The sequence below is a fragment of the Saimiri boliviensis genome, chromosome 7 (assembly GCF_048565385.1).
Source record: "Saimiri boliviensis isolate mSaiBol1 chromosome 7, mSaiBol1.pri, whole genome shotgun sequence".
In the NCBI taxonomy this organism is placed as follows: Eukaryota; Metazoa; Chordata; class Mammalia; order Primates; family Cebidae; genus Saimiri; species Saimiri boliviensis.
Window position 1 is genome coordinate 78,299,727 of NC_133455.1, and position 16,229 is coordinate 78,315,955.

Here is a 16,229-nt window from a genome sequence, read left to right on the forward strand (position 1 = left end):
ATAAAATATTTTATGGCTCATAGTAGCCATCATAATTTAAACATACAGTAGGTTAAAACAACTTCATTTTTTTGGTGAATTTAAGTTTCATGTATTTAGCTATGCCAAACCATTTAGCCACAGTTGGGGATTTCTACAAAATAATTATTGAGGGAGAGGATTATTTTTTAGCTTGTTAACACTGAGGTGCCTCTGTTTTTTTTTTTGTTTTTTTTTTTAAACAAAACAAAACAAAAACACTGTGTCTCACTCTGTCACCCAGACTTTAGTGCAGTGGCACTATTTCGGCTCACTTCAACCTCTGCCTCCCAGGTTCAATTCTTGTGCCTCAGCTTCCCGAGTAGCCAGGACTACAGGGGCTTGCTACCGCATTGGCTAATTTTTGTATTTTTAGTAGAAATAGGCTTCTGCCATGTTGCCCAGGCCAGTGTCAAACTCCTAAGCTCAAGTGATCCACTTGCCTCAGCCTCCAGAAGAGCTGGATTATAGATAGGCCTGAGCCACTGTGCCTGGCCAGCCACCTCACCCAGCCTCTGATGTGAATTTTTTCTTTTTGTCTCAAAACAATTTTATCCCATAATATCATAATTTCTTTATATAGAGCCATGTAATAATAAATAAAACCTGGGAAATCTTTCTCTTTTTACTTATTACAAAATATTTCATTCAAGTCATCACTGATTATTTTAAATGCAGAAACTTTTTGTATTGTTTTAAACACTTACATCTTCCAGCACCGTAATGAAGTGAAAGGAACTTTTTCTGTTACACTGCCCCTAGATTTCCTGAATAAAAGATTTTACTCAGTTTCCTGAGTAAAAATAAAGGATTGTATGACCCCAGCTTTCTAACAGGTTTCTGCAAGGTACACAGAATATAAAAGAACTAATCCTATGTAACTTCTTTCTTGCTTTTTTTGTTTAGGGCTCATTTTGGTAGTGATTGGAGTACTTAATTAAATCCAAACTAATTTTAATACAAGAAAAACTCTCCGTGTATTGAAAAGTATTTCTTTAATACTTACCAGGTACTAAGCACCATTCCTGACAGTGGGAATCCAGCAGTGAATGAATAAAATGAAGGTTTCACCTTTATTGACCTTATGTATGAGTTGGGAGACAAACTATAAATGAATTTATATTTATATACATACAAGTACATGTACACACACACATAAAATAAGTCATGGCAATGCCATACAGAAAAATAAAACAGAGCTATGGAGGTGCTTCTTTTGATGGGGTGTCTAGGAAAAGCCTGATACTTGAGCAGAGGAGTGGGATGCAATGCCATGCAGCTATCTGGGGAAGGAATGCGTCACACAGAAGGACTGGCATATCTAAGGGTGCAGAGGCAGAGGTGTGTCTTGCCATCTCAAGATGCTCACAGAAAAGCAAAGGAGGCCAGGATGGCTGCAGCTGAGCGAGAGAGGAGGAAGGTGCTAGGAGAGGAGGTTGGCAGAAGTCTTATCACTTAGGGTCTTTTGGACAGGGAAGGGCTTTGAATTTTGTTCTGTGTGATGGGGAGCCATTGAAGGATTTTTTTGAGCAGGGAAGTGACATCACCTGGGTTACATTTTAAAGACTTACTCTGGTAGCTAAGTGAGAAATAGACTTAAGGAGTCTAGAGGACACGAGTGAAAACAGGGAGCTATAGCAAGAGTGTTTGCAGTTGCCCAAGCTAAAGATGATGCTGACTTGGACTGGTGTGGTAGCCATAGACCTATCTAAGCTGTAAGACCAAAATGGATTGAACATAGAAGTCATAGGAATTTGCTGCCATGTGTGAAAAAGAGGATAGAAATGACTGCTAGGTTGAGGTCCTAAAAAATGACTCCCGGGTTACTGAGATAGGGCCCCCAGGGAAGAAGCAGGCTGAAGTGGGAACAGTAGCCTTGCTATGTCTGGGAAGACTGAGATACCTATCAGACATCTATGTGGAGATGTAAAGGAGCATCCTCAACATTCTTGGGATATAACGGAACTGGGATATATTGGAACTGGCATGTCAGGATTACAAGAGTCATCACCATCATTGTCATGGATATTTATTGAGTGCACTATGTAACAGGCAGCGTAATCTCATCTAATCATCACAACTCTCTGAGGTAAATAGTGTTTTCTGCATTTTATAGATTGAAAAAAACAAAACAAAACTGAGATCTAGCTAGGCTAGATAACTTGCCTAAGGTTATGCGGCCAATCAGAGGTGGGCTTCGAACCCATACCTTTTTTTTTTTTTTGAGACAGAGTTTCACTCTTGTTCCCCAGGCTGGAGTGCAGTGGTGCAATCTCAGCTCATCGCAACCTCCACGTCCTTAGTTCAGGTGATTCTCCTGCCTCAGCCTCCCAAGTAGCTTGGATTACAGGCATGCACCACCACACCTGGCTAAGTTTGTATTTTTAGTAGAGATGGGGTTTCTCCATTTAGTCAGGCTGGTCTCGAACTCCTGACCTCAGGTGATTCACCCGCCTTGGCCTCCCAGAGTGCTGGGATTACAGATGTGAGTCACCACTCCTGGCCCAAACTCATACATGTTTAACCTCCAGATCTAATTGACTCTGACCAAATAAATAAATGTTCAATATGCCAAGTGATTTTCTGTTTTTAAAAAAGTTGTTTGATTTTCTGCTTTTGTGTCAGACTGCATGTTCTCACTCATAGGCGGGTGTTGAACAATGAGAACACATGGACACAGGGAGGGGAGCATCACACACTGGGGTCTGTTGGGGGGAAATATGGGAGGGACAGCGGGGGGTGGGGAGTTGGGGAGAGATGGCATGGGGACACTGCCATGTATGTACCTATGCAACAATCTTGCATGTTCTTCACATGTACCCCAAAACCTAAAATGCAATTAAAAAAAAAGTTGGACTTTGGAAGATCAGTCTTAAATTTAAAACATGAACAATTCTCAAATAACAAAACTTAAGAAACTGGAAATAAATGATATGAAATTGGTTTGTTGTATATTCCACTGAAATTGAGTACTCTCTTAGTGAAAGTAATTTTTATATTCCTTTACTCAATATGTATACTCTAAAATGGTTGCTTATTTTGTAGGGATCCAATTTGCATATATAGTGGTGATCCTGACAACCATTAAGCTTGACCCTTCCTGGTGAAAAGGAAACAGGTTGATTATTATGCAGAGGTATCTAGAATTCTTCATGCTTTGTGAGTTTATTTAGCAAAGTACATCTTACACTGAGCTATCCAATAATAATGAAAAGAGCTGTAATGCCTCCAATGAGAAAAAGTCCAAGACAACATTTTTAGTGCACAGCATTGTGTATGTGAAATGACATGAAAGGGAATTAATGTATTTTGATAAATTCAAAGTATTATAAAGAGTTAAACAATTAAAGTTAAGACCCTTTTTCCAAAATCCCCCAGTTTCCCTTTAGCTTCCACTCATGTCAGTATCTGTCTCTTTTCTAACAAATTTTCTATGATGAAGCAATATGAATGCATCTATTGATACCACAGAAAAGTCATAAATTTTCCATAGAAACTGTTATAGAAGCAGTACATGTGTATTGTAAAAACCTAGAAAATACTACAAGCAGATATAAAATGACCACTTTTTTAATTTTAATTTTTAATTTTTTTTTTTTTTTTCTCTTTTTTTTTTCTTTTTTTTTTATTGCATTTTAGGTTTTGGGGTACATGTGATGAACATGCAAGATTGTTGCATAGGTACACACATGGCAGTGTGCTTTGCTGCCTTCCGTCCCCTCACCTGTATCTGTCATTTCTCCCCATGCTATCTCTTCCCACCTCCCCACCCCCCGCCCCTCCCCCATTTCCCCCCAACAGACCCCAGTGTGTAGTGCTCCCCTCCCTGTGTCCATGTGTTCTCATTGTTCAACACCCGCCTATGAGCGAGAATATACGGTGTTTGATTTTCTGCTCTTGTGTCAGTTTGCTGAGAATGATGGTTTCCAGGTTCATCCATGTCCCTATAAAGGACGTGAACTCATCGTTTTTGATGGCTGCATAATATTCCATGGTGTATATGTACCACATTTTCCCTATCCAGTCTATCATCGTTGGGCATTTGGGTTGGTTCCAGGTCTTTGCTATTGTAAATAGTGCTGCAATGAACATTCGTGTGCACGTGTCCTTGTAGTAGAATGATTTATAATCCTTTGGATATATACCCAGTAATGGGATTGCTGGGTCAAATAGGATTTCTATTTTTAGGTCCTTGAGGAATCGCCACACTGTCTTCCACAATGGTTGAATTAATTTACATTCCCACCAACAGTGTAAAAGTGTTCCTATTTCTCCACATCCTCTCCAGCATCTGTTGTTTCCCGATTTTTTAATGATCGCCATTCTAACTGGTGTGAGATGGTATCTCAATGTGGTTTTGATTTGCATTTCTCTGATGACCAGTGATGATGAGCATTTTTTCATATGTTTGTTGGCCTCCTGTATGTCTTCTTTTGTAAAGTATCTGTTCATATCCTTTGCCCATTTTTGAATGGGCTTGTTTGTTTTTTTCTTGTAGATCTGCTTTAGTTCTTTGTAAATTCTGGATATCAGCCCCTTGTCAGATGGGTAGACTGCAAAAATTTTTTCCCATTCTGTTGGTTGCCGATTCACTCTACTGACTGTTTCTTTTGCCGTGCAGAAGCTGTGGAGTTTGATTAGGTCCCATTTGTCTATTTTGGCTTTTGTTGCCATTGCTTTTGGCGTTTTGGTCATGAAGTCCTTGCCTACACCTATGTCCTGAATGGTTTTGCCTAGATTTTCTTCTAAGGTTTTTATGGTATTAGGTCTGATGTTTAAGTCTTTAATCCATCTGGAGTTAATTTTGGTGTAAGGTGTCAGGAAGGGGTCCTGTTTCTGCTTTCTGCACATGGCTAGCCAGTTTTCCCAACACCATTTATTAAACAGGGAGTCCTTTCCCCATTGCTTGTTTTTGTCAGGTTTGTCGAAGATCAGATGGTTGTGGGTATGTTGTATTTCCTCTGAGGCCTCTGTTCTGTTCCATTGGTCTATATCTCTGTTTTGGTACCAGTACCATGCTGTTTTGATTACTGTAGCCTTGTAGTATAGTCTGAAGTCCGGTAGTGTGATGCCTCCCGCTTTGTTCTTTTTGCTTAGAATTGACTTGGCTATGCGGGCTCTCTTTTGGTTCCATATGAAGTTTAAGGTGTTTTTTTCCAGTTCTGTGAAGAAGGTCATTGGTAGCTTGATGGGAATAGCATTGAATCTGTAAATTACTTTGGGCAGTATGGCCATTTTCACGATGTTGATTCTTCCTAACCATGAACATGGAATGTTTCTCCATCTGTTTGTATCCTCTCTTATTTCGTTGAGCAATGGCTTGTAGTTCTCCTTGAAGAGGTCCTTTACGTTCCTTGTTAGTTGTATTCCTAGGTACTTTATTCTCTTTGTAGCAATTGTGAATGGCAGTTCGTTCTTGATTTGGCTCTCTTGAAGTCTATTACTGGTGTATAGGAATGCTTGTGATTTTTGCACGTTGATTTTGTATCCTGAGACTTTGCTGAAGTTGTTTATCAGTTTCAGGAGATTTTGGGCTGAGATGATGGGGTCTTCCAGATATACAATCATGTCATCTGCAAATAGAGACAATTTGATGTCCTCCTTTCCAATTTGGATACCCTTTATTTTTTTTTCTTGCCTGATTGCTCTGGCTAGAACTTCCAGTACTATATTGAATAGGAGTGGTGAGAGAGGGCATCCTTGTCTAGTGCCAGATTTCAAAGGGAATGCTTCCAGTTTTTGCCCATTCAGTATGATATTGGCTGTTGGTTTGTCATAAATAGCTTTTATTGTTTTGAGATGCGTTCCGTCAATACCTAGTTTATTGAGGGTTTTTAGCATAAAGGGTTGTTGAATTTTGTCAAAAGCCTTCTCTGCATCAATTGAGATAATCATGTGGTTTTTGTCTTTGGTTCTGTTTATGTGGTGAATTACGTTTATGGACTTGCGTATGTTGAACCAGCCTTGCATCCCCGGGATGAATCCTACTTGATCATGGTGGATGAGCTTTTTGATATGCTGTTGCAATCGGTTTGCCAGTATTTTATTGAAGACTTTTGCATCTATGTTCATCATGGATATTGGCCTGAAATTTTCTTTTCTTGTTGAGTCTCTGCCGGGTTTTGGTATCAGGATGATGTTTGTCTCGTAAAATGATTTGGGAAGGATTCCCTCTTTTTGGATTGTCAGGAATAGTTTCAGAAGGAATGGTATCAGCTCCTCCTTGTATGTCTGGTAGAATTCAGCTGTGAACCCATCTGGACCTGGGCTTTTTTTGGGTGGCAGGCTCTTTATTGCTGCCTCGACTTCAGACCATGTTATTGGTCTATTCAGGGTTTCAGCTTCTTCCAGGTTTAGGCTTGGGAGGTTGCAGGTGTCCAGGAATTTATCCATTTCTTCCAGGTTTACTAGTTTATGTGCATAGAGTTGTTTGTAATAATCTCTGATGATGGTTTGGATTTCTGTGGAATCTGTGGTGATATCCCCTTTATCATTTTTTATTGCATCAATTTGGTTATTCTCTCTTTTCTTTTTTATTAATCTGGCTAGTGGTCTGTCTATTTTGTTGATCTTTTCAAAGAACCAGCTCCTGGATTTATTGATTTTTTGAAGAGTTTTTTGTGTCTCTATTTCCTTCAGTTCTGCTCTGATCTTAGTTATTTCCTGTCTTCTGCTAGGTTTTGAGTTTTTTTGATCTTGCTCCTCTAGCTCTTTCAATTTTGATGATAGGGTGTCAATTTTAGATCTCTCCTTTCTTCTCATGTGGGCACTCATTGCTATATATTTTCCTCTAGAGACTGCTTTAAATGTGTCCCAGAGATTCTGGTATGTTGTGTCTTCGTTCTCATTGGTTTCGAAGAACATCTTTATTTCTGCCTTCATTTCATTGTTTATCCAGTCAACATTCAAGAGCAAGTTGTTCAGTTTCCATGAAGCTGTGCGGTTCTGAGTTAGTTTCTGCATTCTGAGTTCTAACTCGATTGCACTGTGGTCTGAGAGACTGTTTGTTATGATTTCTGTTCTTTTGCATTTGCTGAGGAGTGATTTATTGCCAATTATGTGGTCAATTTTAGAGTAGGTGTGATGTGGTGCTGAGAAGAATGTATATTCTGTGGATTTGGGGTGGAGAGTTCTGTAAATGTCTATTAGGTTTGCTCGTTCCAGGTCTGTGTTCAGGTCCTGGATATCCTTGTTGATTTTCTGTCTGGTTGATCTGTCTAATATTGACAATGGGGTGTTAAAGTCTCCCACTATTATTGTGTGGGAGTCTAAGTCTCTTTGTAAGTCATTAAGAACTTGCCTTATGTATCTGGGTGCTCCTGTATTGGGTGCATATATATTTAGGATCGTTAGCTCTTCTTGTTGCAGTGATCCTTTTACCATTATGTAATGTCCTTCTTTGTCTCTTTTGATCTTTGTTGCTTTAAAGTCTATTTTATCAGAGATGAGAATTGCAACTCCTGCCTTTTTTTGCTCTCCATTTGCTTGGTAGATCTTCCTCCATCCCTTTATTTTGAGCCTTTGTGTATCCTTGCATGTAAGATGGGTTTCCTGGATACAGCACACTGATGGGTTTTGGCTTTTTATCCAATTTGCCAGTCTATGTCTTTTGATTGGGGCATTTAGTCCATTGACATTTAGGGATAGTATTGTTATGTGTGAATTTGATGCTGTCATTTTGATGCTACCTGGCTGTTTTGTTGGTTAGTTGATGCAGATTCTTGATTGTGTTGCTGCTTTTTTACCATTTGGTGTGTTTTTGGAGTGGCTGGTACTGGTTGTTCCTTTATATGTGTAGAGCCTCTTTCAGGAGTTCTTGTAGAGCAGGTTTGGTGGTGATGAAATCTCTGAGTGCTTGCTTGTTCACAAAGGATTTTATTTTTCCTTCACTTATGAAGCTGAGTTTGGCTGGGTAGGAGATTCTGGGTTGAAAGTTCTTTTCTTTAAGGATGTTGAATATTGGCCCCCAGTCTCTTCTGGCTTGTAGGGTTTCTGCTGAGAGATCTGCTGTGAGTCTAATGGGCTTCCCTTTGTGGGTAACCCGACCTTTCTCTCTGGCTGCCCTTAGCATTTTCTCTTTCATTTCAACCCTGGTGAATCTGACGATTATGTGCCTTGGGGTTGCTCTTCTTGAGGAATATCTCTGTGGTGTTCTCTGTATTTCCTGGATTTGAATATTGGTCTGCCTTGCTAGGTTAGGGAAGTTTTCCTGGATAATATCCTGAAGAGTATTTTCCAGCTTGGATTCATTCTCTTCATCACATTCAGGTACACCTATCAGACGTAGATTAGGTCTTTTCACATAGTCCCACATTTCTTGAAGATTTTGTTCATTCCTTTTTGCGCTTTTTTCTCTGTTCTTGCCTTCTCTTTTTATTTCATTGAGTTGGTCTTCGACCTCTGATATCCTTTCTTCTGCTTGGTCAATTCGGCTGTTGAAGCTTGTGCATGCTTCACGAAGTTCTCGTGTTGCGTTTTTCAGCTCCATCAATTCACTTATTCTCCTCTCTATGCTGTCCATTCTCGTCAGCAGTTCGTCCAATCTTTTTTCAAGGTTCCTATTTTCTTTGCGATGGGTTAGAACATGTTCTTTTAGCTCATTGTAGTTTCTTACTACCCATCTTCTGAAGTCTGATTCTGTCATTTCATCACCCTCCTTCTCCATCTGGTCTGGTTCCCTTGCTGGTGAGGAGTTGTGATCACTTTTAGGAGGAGAGGTGTTCTGGTTTCGGGAGTTTTCATCCTTTTTACGCTGGTTTCTACCCATTTTTGTGGGTTTATCTACATGTTGTCTGTCTCTGTCCCAGGGAGTTGGAGCTTTATGAGTTTCCGTTGCACTACTGCCTTTTTTGATTTTTCTTTCAGGTCGGACCCGCCCAGCTAGCAGCACGCCTAGCCTCTGCCTGCCCGCAGGGGCTTTGCTGAGCTGCTGTGGGCTCCGCCCAGCTGCCCTGAGCTCTTCCCTGTAGTCCTTTTTATATGGGCATAGTTAGAACTGTCTGGGCAATGGTGGCCCCGCCTCTGTTATGGGGGACTCTCTCTGTTGTGGCAGGTTGCCTCGGCAACGGCGGGTTGCCTCGGCAACGGCAGCCTGCCTCCGTAGCGGTGGAGAGTCTCAGTAATGGCGGAAGCCCCTCCCCCACGGAGCCGGACCGTCCCGGTTCAGCTGTGCTTGGTTTGAAGGGCTCAACCCAGAGGGTTTCCAATTACTGTTTTTGTTTTCGTTGTTGTTGGGGGTGTAGGGGTGGGACCAACCGAGCCTGATCACCTGGCTCCCTGACTCAGAGTCTTTTCTTTTAAGTTGAACGACCCCGCGTTCCGGTCGCTTGTTGAAAAGGCGCCGGGATCTCCCGTGCTGCGACTCACGGAGTCGGCTCGAACCGCGGCGCCGGCTCCTGGCGGATTTTTTGCCTAGGAATCTCCTGGCCTGGCTCGCTATTTCAGATGAATGGGCAACTCTGCCATCTCAGGGCTCTGCTCGCCAGCTAAGAGGGCTCCCAGACCAGTGGCTTTTGTACGGAGAACCGCAGCAACAGGGAGTGGTCACAGAAGCCGCGCGGGCGGAATCAGCCCCGCGGGGGCCAAAACAGCCGCACCGGCTGGGACTGCGACGCTGGCGACCCCTCTGCCTGGGTATCTCCTGGTCTGTGGGCAATAAGAGTTCGTCTGAAAATGTGGCGTCCACTCACCCTCTGCACTTTCACTGGGAGCTGAAGTCCTGAGCTGTTCTTAGGCGGCCATCTTGAAAGTCGGATCCAATTTTAATTTTTAATTTTTATGGTTATATAGTAGGTATATAAATTTATCAGGTACATGAGATATTTTTAAACAGGCAAACAATGCATAATAATCGTATCAGGGTAAATAGGGTACTCATCACCTCAAGCATTTATTTCTTTTTGTTACAGACATTCCAATTATATGCTTTTAGTTATTTTTAAGTATACAATATATTACTGTGAACTGTAGTCACCCTATTGTGCTGAAAAATACTAGCTCTTATTTATTCTATGTAACTGTATTTTTGTACCCATTAACTATCCCCACTTCCCCACCAACCCCACAACCATCCTATCTCCGTAAGTTCAATTGTTTTAATTTTAGGTCTCTCAAATGAGTGAGAACGTGTGAAGTTTGTCTTTCTGCGCCTGGCTTATTTTGTTAATACTTTTTGTCCTCCACTTCCATCCATGCTGCATGTGACAGGATCTCGTTCTTTTTCATAGCTGAATAGAACTCTGCTGTGTATATGTACCATATTTTCATTATGCATTCATCTGTTGATGGGTACTTCCAAATCTTGGCTATTGTGAACAGTGCTGCTATAGCTCCCTGTTTTCACTTGTGTCCTCCTGATGCCTTTATTCACTCAACTGCTAGCATGAATCTTTAAAATGTAACCCAGGTGATGTCACTTCCCTGCTCAAAAAAATCCTTCAATGGCTCCCCATCACAGAACAAAATTCAAAGCCCTTCCCTGTCCAAAAGACCCTAAGTGGTAAGACTTCTGCCAACCTCCTCTCCTAGCACCTTCCTCCTCTGTCACTCAGCTGCAGCCATCCTGGCCTCCTTTGCTTTTCTGTGAGCATCTTGAGATGGCAAGACACACCTCTGCCTCTGCACCCTTAGATATGCCAGTCCTTCTGTGTGACGCATTCCTTCCCCAGATAGCTGCATGGCATTGCATCCCACTCCTCTGCTCAAGTATCAGGCTTTTCCTAGACACCCCATCAAAAGAAGCACCTCCATAGCTGTGTTTTATTTTTCTGTATGGCATTGTCATGACTTATTTTATATGTGTGTGTGTACATGTACTTGTATGTATATCAATACAAATTCATTTATAGTTTGTCTCCCAACTCATACATAAGGTCAATAAAGGTGAAGCCTTCATTTTATTCACTGCTGGATTCCCATTGTTAGGAATGGTGCTTAGTACCTTGTAAGTATTAAAGAAATACTTTTCAATACATGGAGAGTTTTTCTTGTATTAAAATTAGTTTGGATTTAATTAAGCACTCCAATCACTACCAAAATGAGCCCTAAACAAAAAAAGCAAGAAAGAAGTTACATAGGATTAGTTCTTTTATATTCTGTACACTGTGCAGAAACCTGACAGACTTAGGTTTGAAAGCTGGAGTTACAAAATTTTTTATTTTTACTCAGGAAACCGAGTAAAATCTTTTATTCAGGAAATCTAGGAGTAGCGTAACAGAAAAGTTTCTTTTATTTCATTAGGGTGCTGGAAGTATTTAAAACAACGCAAAAAGTGTCTGCATTTAAATGAAGTGATTCCTTGAATGAAATATTTTGTAATAAGTGAATACTTAACATATTGTCCTTCAGTTTCATCCATGTTGCTGCAAATGACAGGATCTTGTTCTTTTTCATGGCTAAATAGAACTCCACTGTGTATATGTACCACATTTTCATTATCCATTCATCTGTTAATGGACACTTCCAAATCCTGGCTATTCACAATATTTTTTTTGGTTACTAAAAAAACAATTGGAAGTTGCTTCCAAATTTTGGCTATTGTGAATGGTGCTGCAGTAAACATAGGAATGCAGATTTCTCTTCAATATAATGATTTTCTTTCTTTTGGGTATATACCTATCAGTAGGATTGCTAGATCATGTGGTAACTCTATTTTTAGTTTCTTGAGGAATTTCCCTACTGTTCTCTATAGTGGCGGTACTAATTTACATTCCCACCAACAGTGTATATGAGTTCCCTTTTCTCCACATCCTTACCAGCATTAGTTGTTTCCTGCCTTTTGGATAAAAGCCATTTTAACTGGGGTAAGATGATATCTCATTGTAGATTTCACTTGCATCTCTCTGATGATCAGTGATGTTGAGTACCTTTTCATATACCTGTTTGCCATTTGTATGTCCTCTTTTGAGAACTATTTAGATCTTTTGCCTACAGATTTTAGATTTTTTTCCTATTGTGTTGTTTGAGCTCCTTATATGTTCTGGTTATTAATCTCTTGTCAGATGAATAGCTTACAAATATTTTCTCTCATTCTGTGGATTCCCTTTTCACCTTGTTGATTGTTTATTTTGCTGCACAGAGCTTTTTAACTTGAAGTAATTCCATTTGTCCATTTTTGCATTGTTTGCCTCTGCTGTTAGGGTATTACTCAAGAAGTCTTTGCCCAGACCAGTTTCCTGGAGAGTTTTCCCAATGTTTTCTTATAGTAGTTTCATAGTTTGAGATCTTAGATTTAAGTCTTTGATCCATTATTATTCAATTTCTGTATGTGGTGAGAGATAGGGGTCTAGTTTCATTCTTTTGCATATGGTACCCCGCTTTCCCAGAACATTTATTGAAGAGACCTTTCCCCAATATATGTTTGTATTACTCCATTATCACACTGCTATAAAGAATTGCCCAAGACTGGGTAATTTATAAAGGAAAGAGATTTAATTGACTCACTGTTCCACACGACTTGGGAGGCCTCAGGAAACTTGCAGTCATGGTGGAAGGGGAGGCAAACACATCCTTCTTCATGTGGCAACAGGAGAGAGATGTGACAAGCAAAGAAAACCCCCTTATAAAACCATCAGATCTTGTGAGAACTCATTCAGTATCACAAGAATAGTATGAGGGTAACTGCCCCCATGATACAGTTACCTTCCACTGGGTCCTTCCCATGACATGTGGGGATTATGGGAACTACAATTCAAGATGAGATCTGGGTGGGAACACAGCCAAACCATATCATTGTTCCTGGCACTTCTGTTGAAAATGAGTTTACTGTAGATAGATGAATTTATTTCTGGGTTCTCTGTTCTGTTCCACTGGTTTATGTTTATGCCAGTACAATTTTGGTTACTATAGCTTTGGACTATAATTGAAGTTAGGTAGTGTGATTCCTCAAGATTTTTTCTTTTTGCTCAGGATGGCTTTGGCTACTGCAGGTTTTTTGTGGTTCAATATAAACTTTAGGATTATTTCTCCTATTTCTGTGAAGAGTGTTATTGGTATTTTCATAGGGATTGCATCAAATCTGTAGACTGCTTTGGGAAGTATGGACATTTTAATAATATTGGTTCTCCCAATCCATGAACATAGAATATCTTTCCATTTTTTTGTGTTTTCAATTTCCTGCATCGGTGTTTTATACTTTTTATTATAGAGATCTTTCACTTCTTTGGTTTATTCCTAGATATTTATTTTATTTTTAGCTATTATAAATGGAATAACTTTATTGATTTCCTTTTCAGATTGTATGCTGTTGGCATATAGAAATGTTGATTTTGTGTCCTGTAACTTTGCTGAATTTATCAGTTCTAATAATTTTTTGGTAGAATCTTTAGCTTTTTCCAAATATAAGATCATATCATCTGTAAATAAGGATAATTTGACTTTTTCCTTCCCAATTTTTTTTTTTTTTTTTTTTTTTTGAGACGGAGTTTCGCTCTTGTTACCCAGGCTGGAGTGCAATGGCGCGATCTCGGCTCACCGCAACCTCCGCCTCCTGGGTTCAGACAATTCTCCTGCCTCAGGCTCCTGAGTAGCTGGGATTACAGGCACGCGCCACCATGCCCAGCTAATTTTTGTATTTTTAGTAGAGACGGGGTTTCACCATGTTGACCGGGATGGTCTCGATCTCTTGACCTCGTGATCCACCCGCCTCGGCCTCCCAAAGTGCTGGGATTACAGCCTTGAGCCACCGCGCCCGGCCTTTTTTCCTTCCCAATTTTTATGTTCTTTATTTCTTTCTCTTCTCTGATTGCACTCTCTAGGACTTCCAGTGATCACATTCTTACCACCTAAGATCATCATTGTTAAAGCTACACTTTCTCTATGTCTACATACACATATTTTTAAACCAGAATGAGAGTATGAAATCATATTTTACATAGCGCTTTCTAACCTACTTTATAAAATCAGTGACCTTCATCCTTTCGTCTCAGTAGATTTTTGTCTCATCTACTATATACCACATTTCCATTTGTGACCCCAAGGAATGTTTCACAGCTGACTTATCTAGGCAAGACCTGATTTAGGATTACACATTAGGTCTAGATTACACATTATGTCCTTTCAATTTTTTTTAAACCAGCAAAGTTCTTTGTTGAAAATACATGGACAGTTGTTCCTCAAAATACTCAAGCATCTGGATTTGTCTATTACCTCCTTATCATGTCATTTAGCCTGTTTCTTTATCTTCTATATTCTTACAAGTTGAATTTTATATAAAGGCCTGTTGAATTCAAGTTAAGCATTTCACAATAGAATACATCTTAAGTGTGTTGCTACATCTTATTTTGGCATACCACAATATCTGCTTAACCCACCAACAGTGATGCTAAAATTGCTGTCTTTGAGTGATGTGACTCTGATTTCCTATATCTTACAGTTAAGTCTTCAATCCTTACATCAAACTATGGATATTTTACAACCTCTCAGATTTGGATCTTACTACATCAAAAATCTGCTAATTTGGAACTCAGCAACATCTGAGCTATAATTTACTTTGGGTCAGCAAAATTCTTTCTTACAGTACAAATTAATAATGTAAACTAAAAGGGAATAACAATTTTTAAAATGTTTTTAAGCACTTCAGACTAATCAGTTTACGTATATATCATTGACACTAATGGAATCTTCTTTTGTTAACTACTTCAGCTAAAAATTTTAATAATTCAACACTTCGATAGACAAGTTGATCTTTTCTATATATTTAGAGGTGATCTAATGGTTTTCAAAATATTTAATAATTTCAATTTTTTTCTATTTGAGATAACCTTTACCAATCAATATTAGTTTGAATTACTAAAGTGCATTCTCCCTTTCTCTCTCTGAGAAATTGCTAACAATGTAGAAAATCTCTAATCATTTATAAATAATGGTTTTTGGAGGTCTACTGAAATTATTTTTAGTAAATCTTACATATTTAATTATGCCTTGTTAGGATCAATGAATGAACCTTAGGATGAGTTCCATCGCTGAATATAACTCCTTCATAAACTTAGTAGGTAAAAATTAACTTCTTGATCAAGTCCAAATCAAAAACATTAGATATCAGAACTCTAACATTTATTGATATTGATGGTAATGCAGTGAAGAAAATGGCTCAATTGTTAATCAGTATCTGTTCTTTTATTTCAGCTGAAAATATTTGAATGTAGTATACCAAACAAAGTTTGGACACTTCTGGGTACTCCAGATACTGAATTATGTCTAGGGAGAACGGAAGGAATTGTGATTGGGAAGGGGGATCTTGGAGAACTTCTGAAATATCAGTAACATTTTATTTATTTAAAAGGAACATAAGCCAGGCACGGTGGCTCACACCTGTAATCCCAGCACTTTGGGAGGCTGAGGCAGGCAGATCACTTGAGGTCGGGAGTTCAAGACCAGCCTGACCAACATGGTGAAACCCTGTCTCTACTACAAATACAAAAACATTAGCCAGGCATGTTGGCAGGTACCTGTAATCCCAGCTACTCGGGAGGCTGAGGCAGGAGAATCGCTTGAACCTGGGAGGCGGATGTTGTGGTGAGCCAAGATCACACCATTGCACTCCACCTGGGCAACAAGAGTGAAAGTCAGTCTCAAATAAATAAATAAATACATGTTTTGTACTTTTCCATAAGTATGACATATTTTATATTTAAAAAAGAAAAAGGAGAGAATTACTAAAATGATAAATACATGCCTTAAATATGTTTAAAGCTTACCAATATACTTGTACCTGCCAATCTTTTAATATTATGATTTATCTTTTTGTTCTGTTTTTACTACGCATTATATGCTTTTAATGATTTATCTACTGTACAGAGTTCAGAGTAATCTTCCTTTACACAAATCACTTCCATTTTGTATTATCTATGATTTCTAGTTTTGAGGTTTTTTTGGTGTGAAGAAAAAAGACATTTACAGTATTTTCACAATCTTGCACAGTTGTTACACCTTTGCATCATCTAATTTTGTTTACACCTGAGTCTTTCCAACAATGTTTTAGACTTATTTTATCAGTTTATTTAATAGTTAATTATAGTTAAAATAAATATAAATGGCACAAATATTGTACAGTCCATTCTTGGAGACATACAGATGAATTGTTGGAGCAGAAATGTAGAGGAGTGTTAGAGAGCACCTCCTGGCTGTGTGTGTTCACATTGCCATTGGCATTGGTCACTATACTTTAGAGCAAGGGTGGATAAACTTTTTCTGTAAGGGACCAGATGGTAAAT

At 39.2% G+C, this 16,229-nt stretch overlaps 1 protein-coding gene across 2 annotated transcripts in view; it reads left to right on the forward strand.

Moving 5' to 3' along the window:
- SRGAP1 (SLIT-ROBO Rho GTPase activating protein 1) overlaps positions 1 to 16,229 on the forward strand; it is a 321,930-nt gene that overhangs the window by 209,818 nt on the left and 95,883 nt on the right. The window lies entirely within an intron of this gene.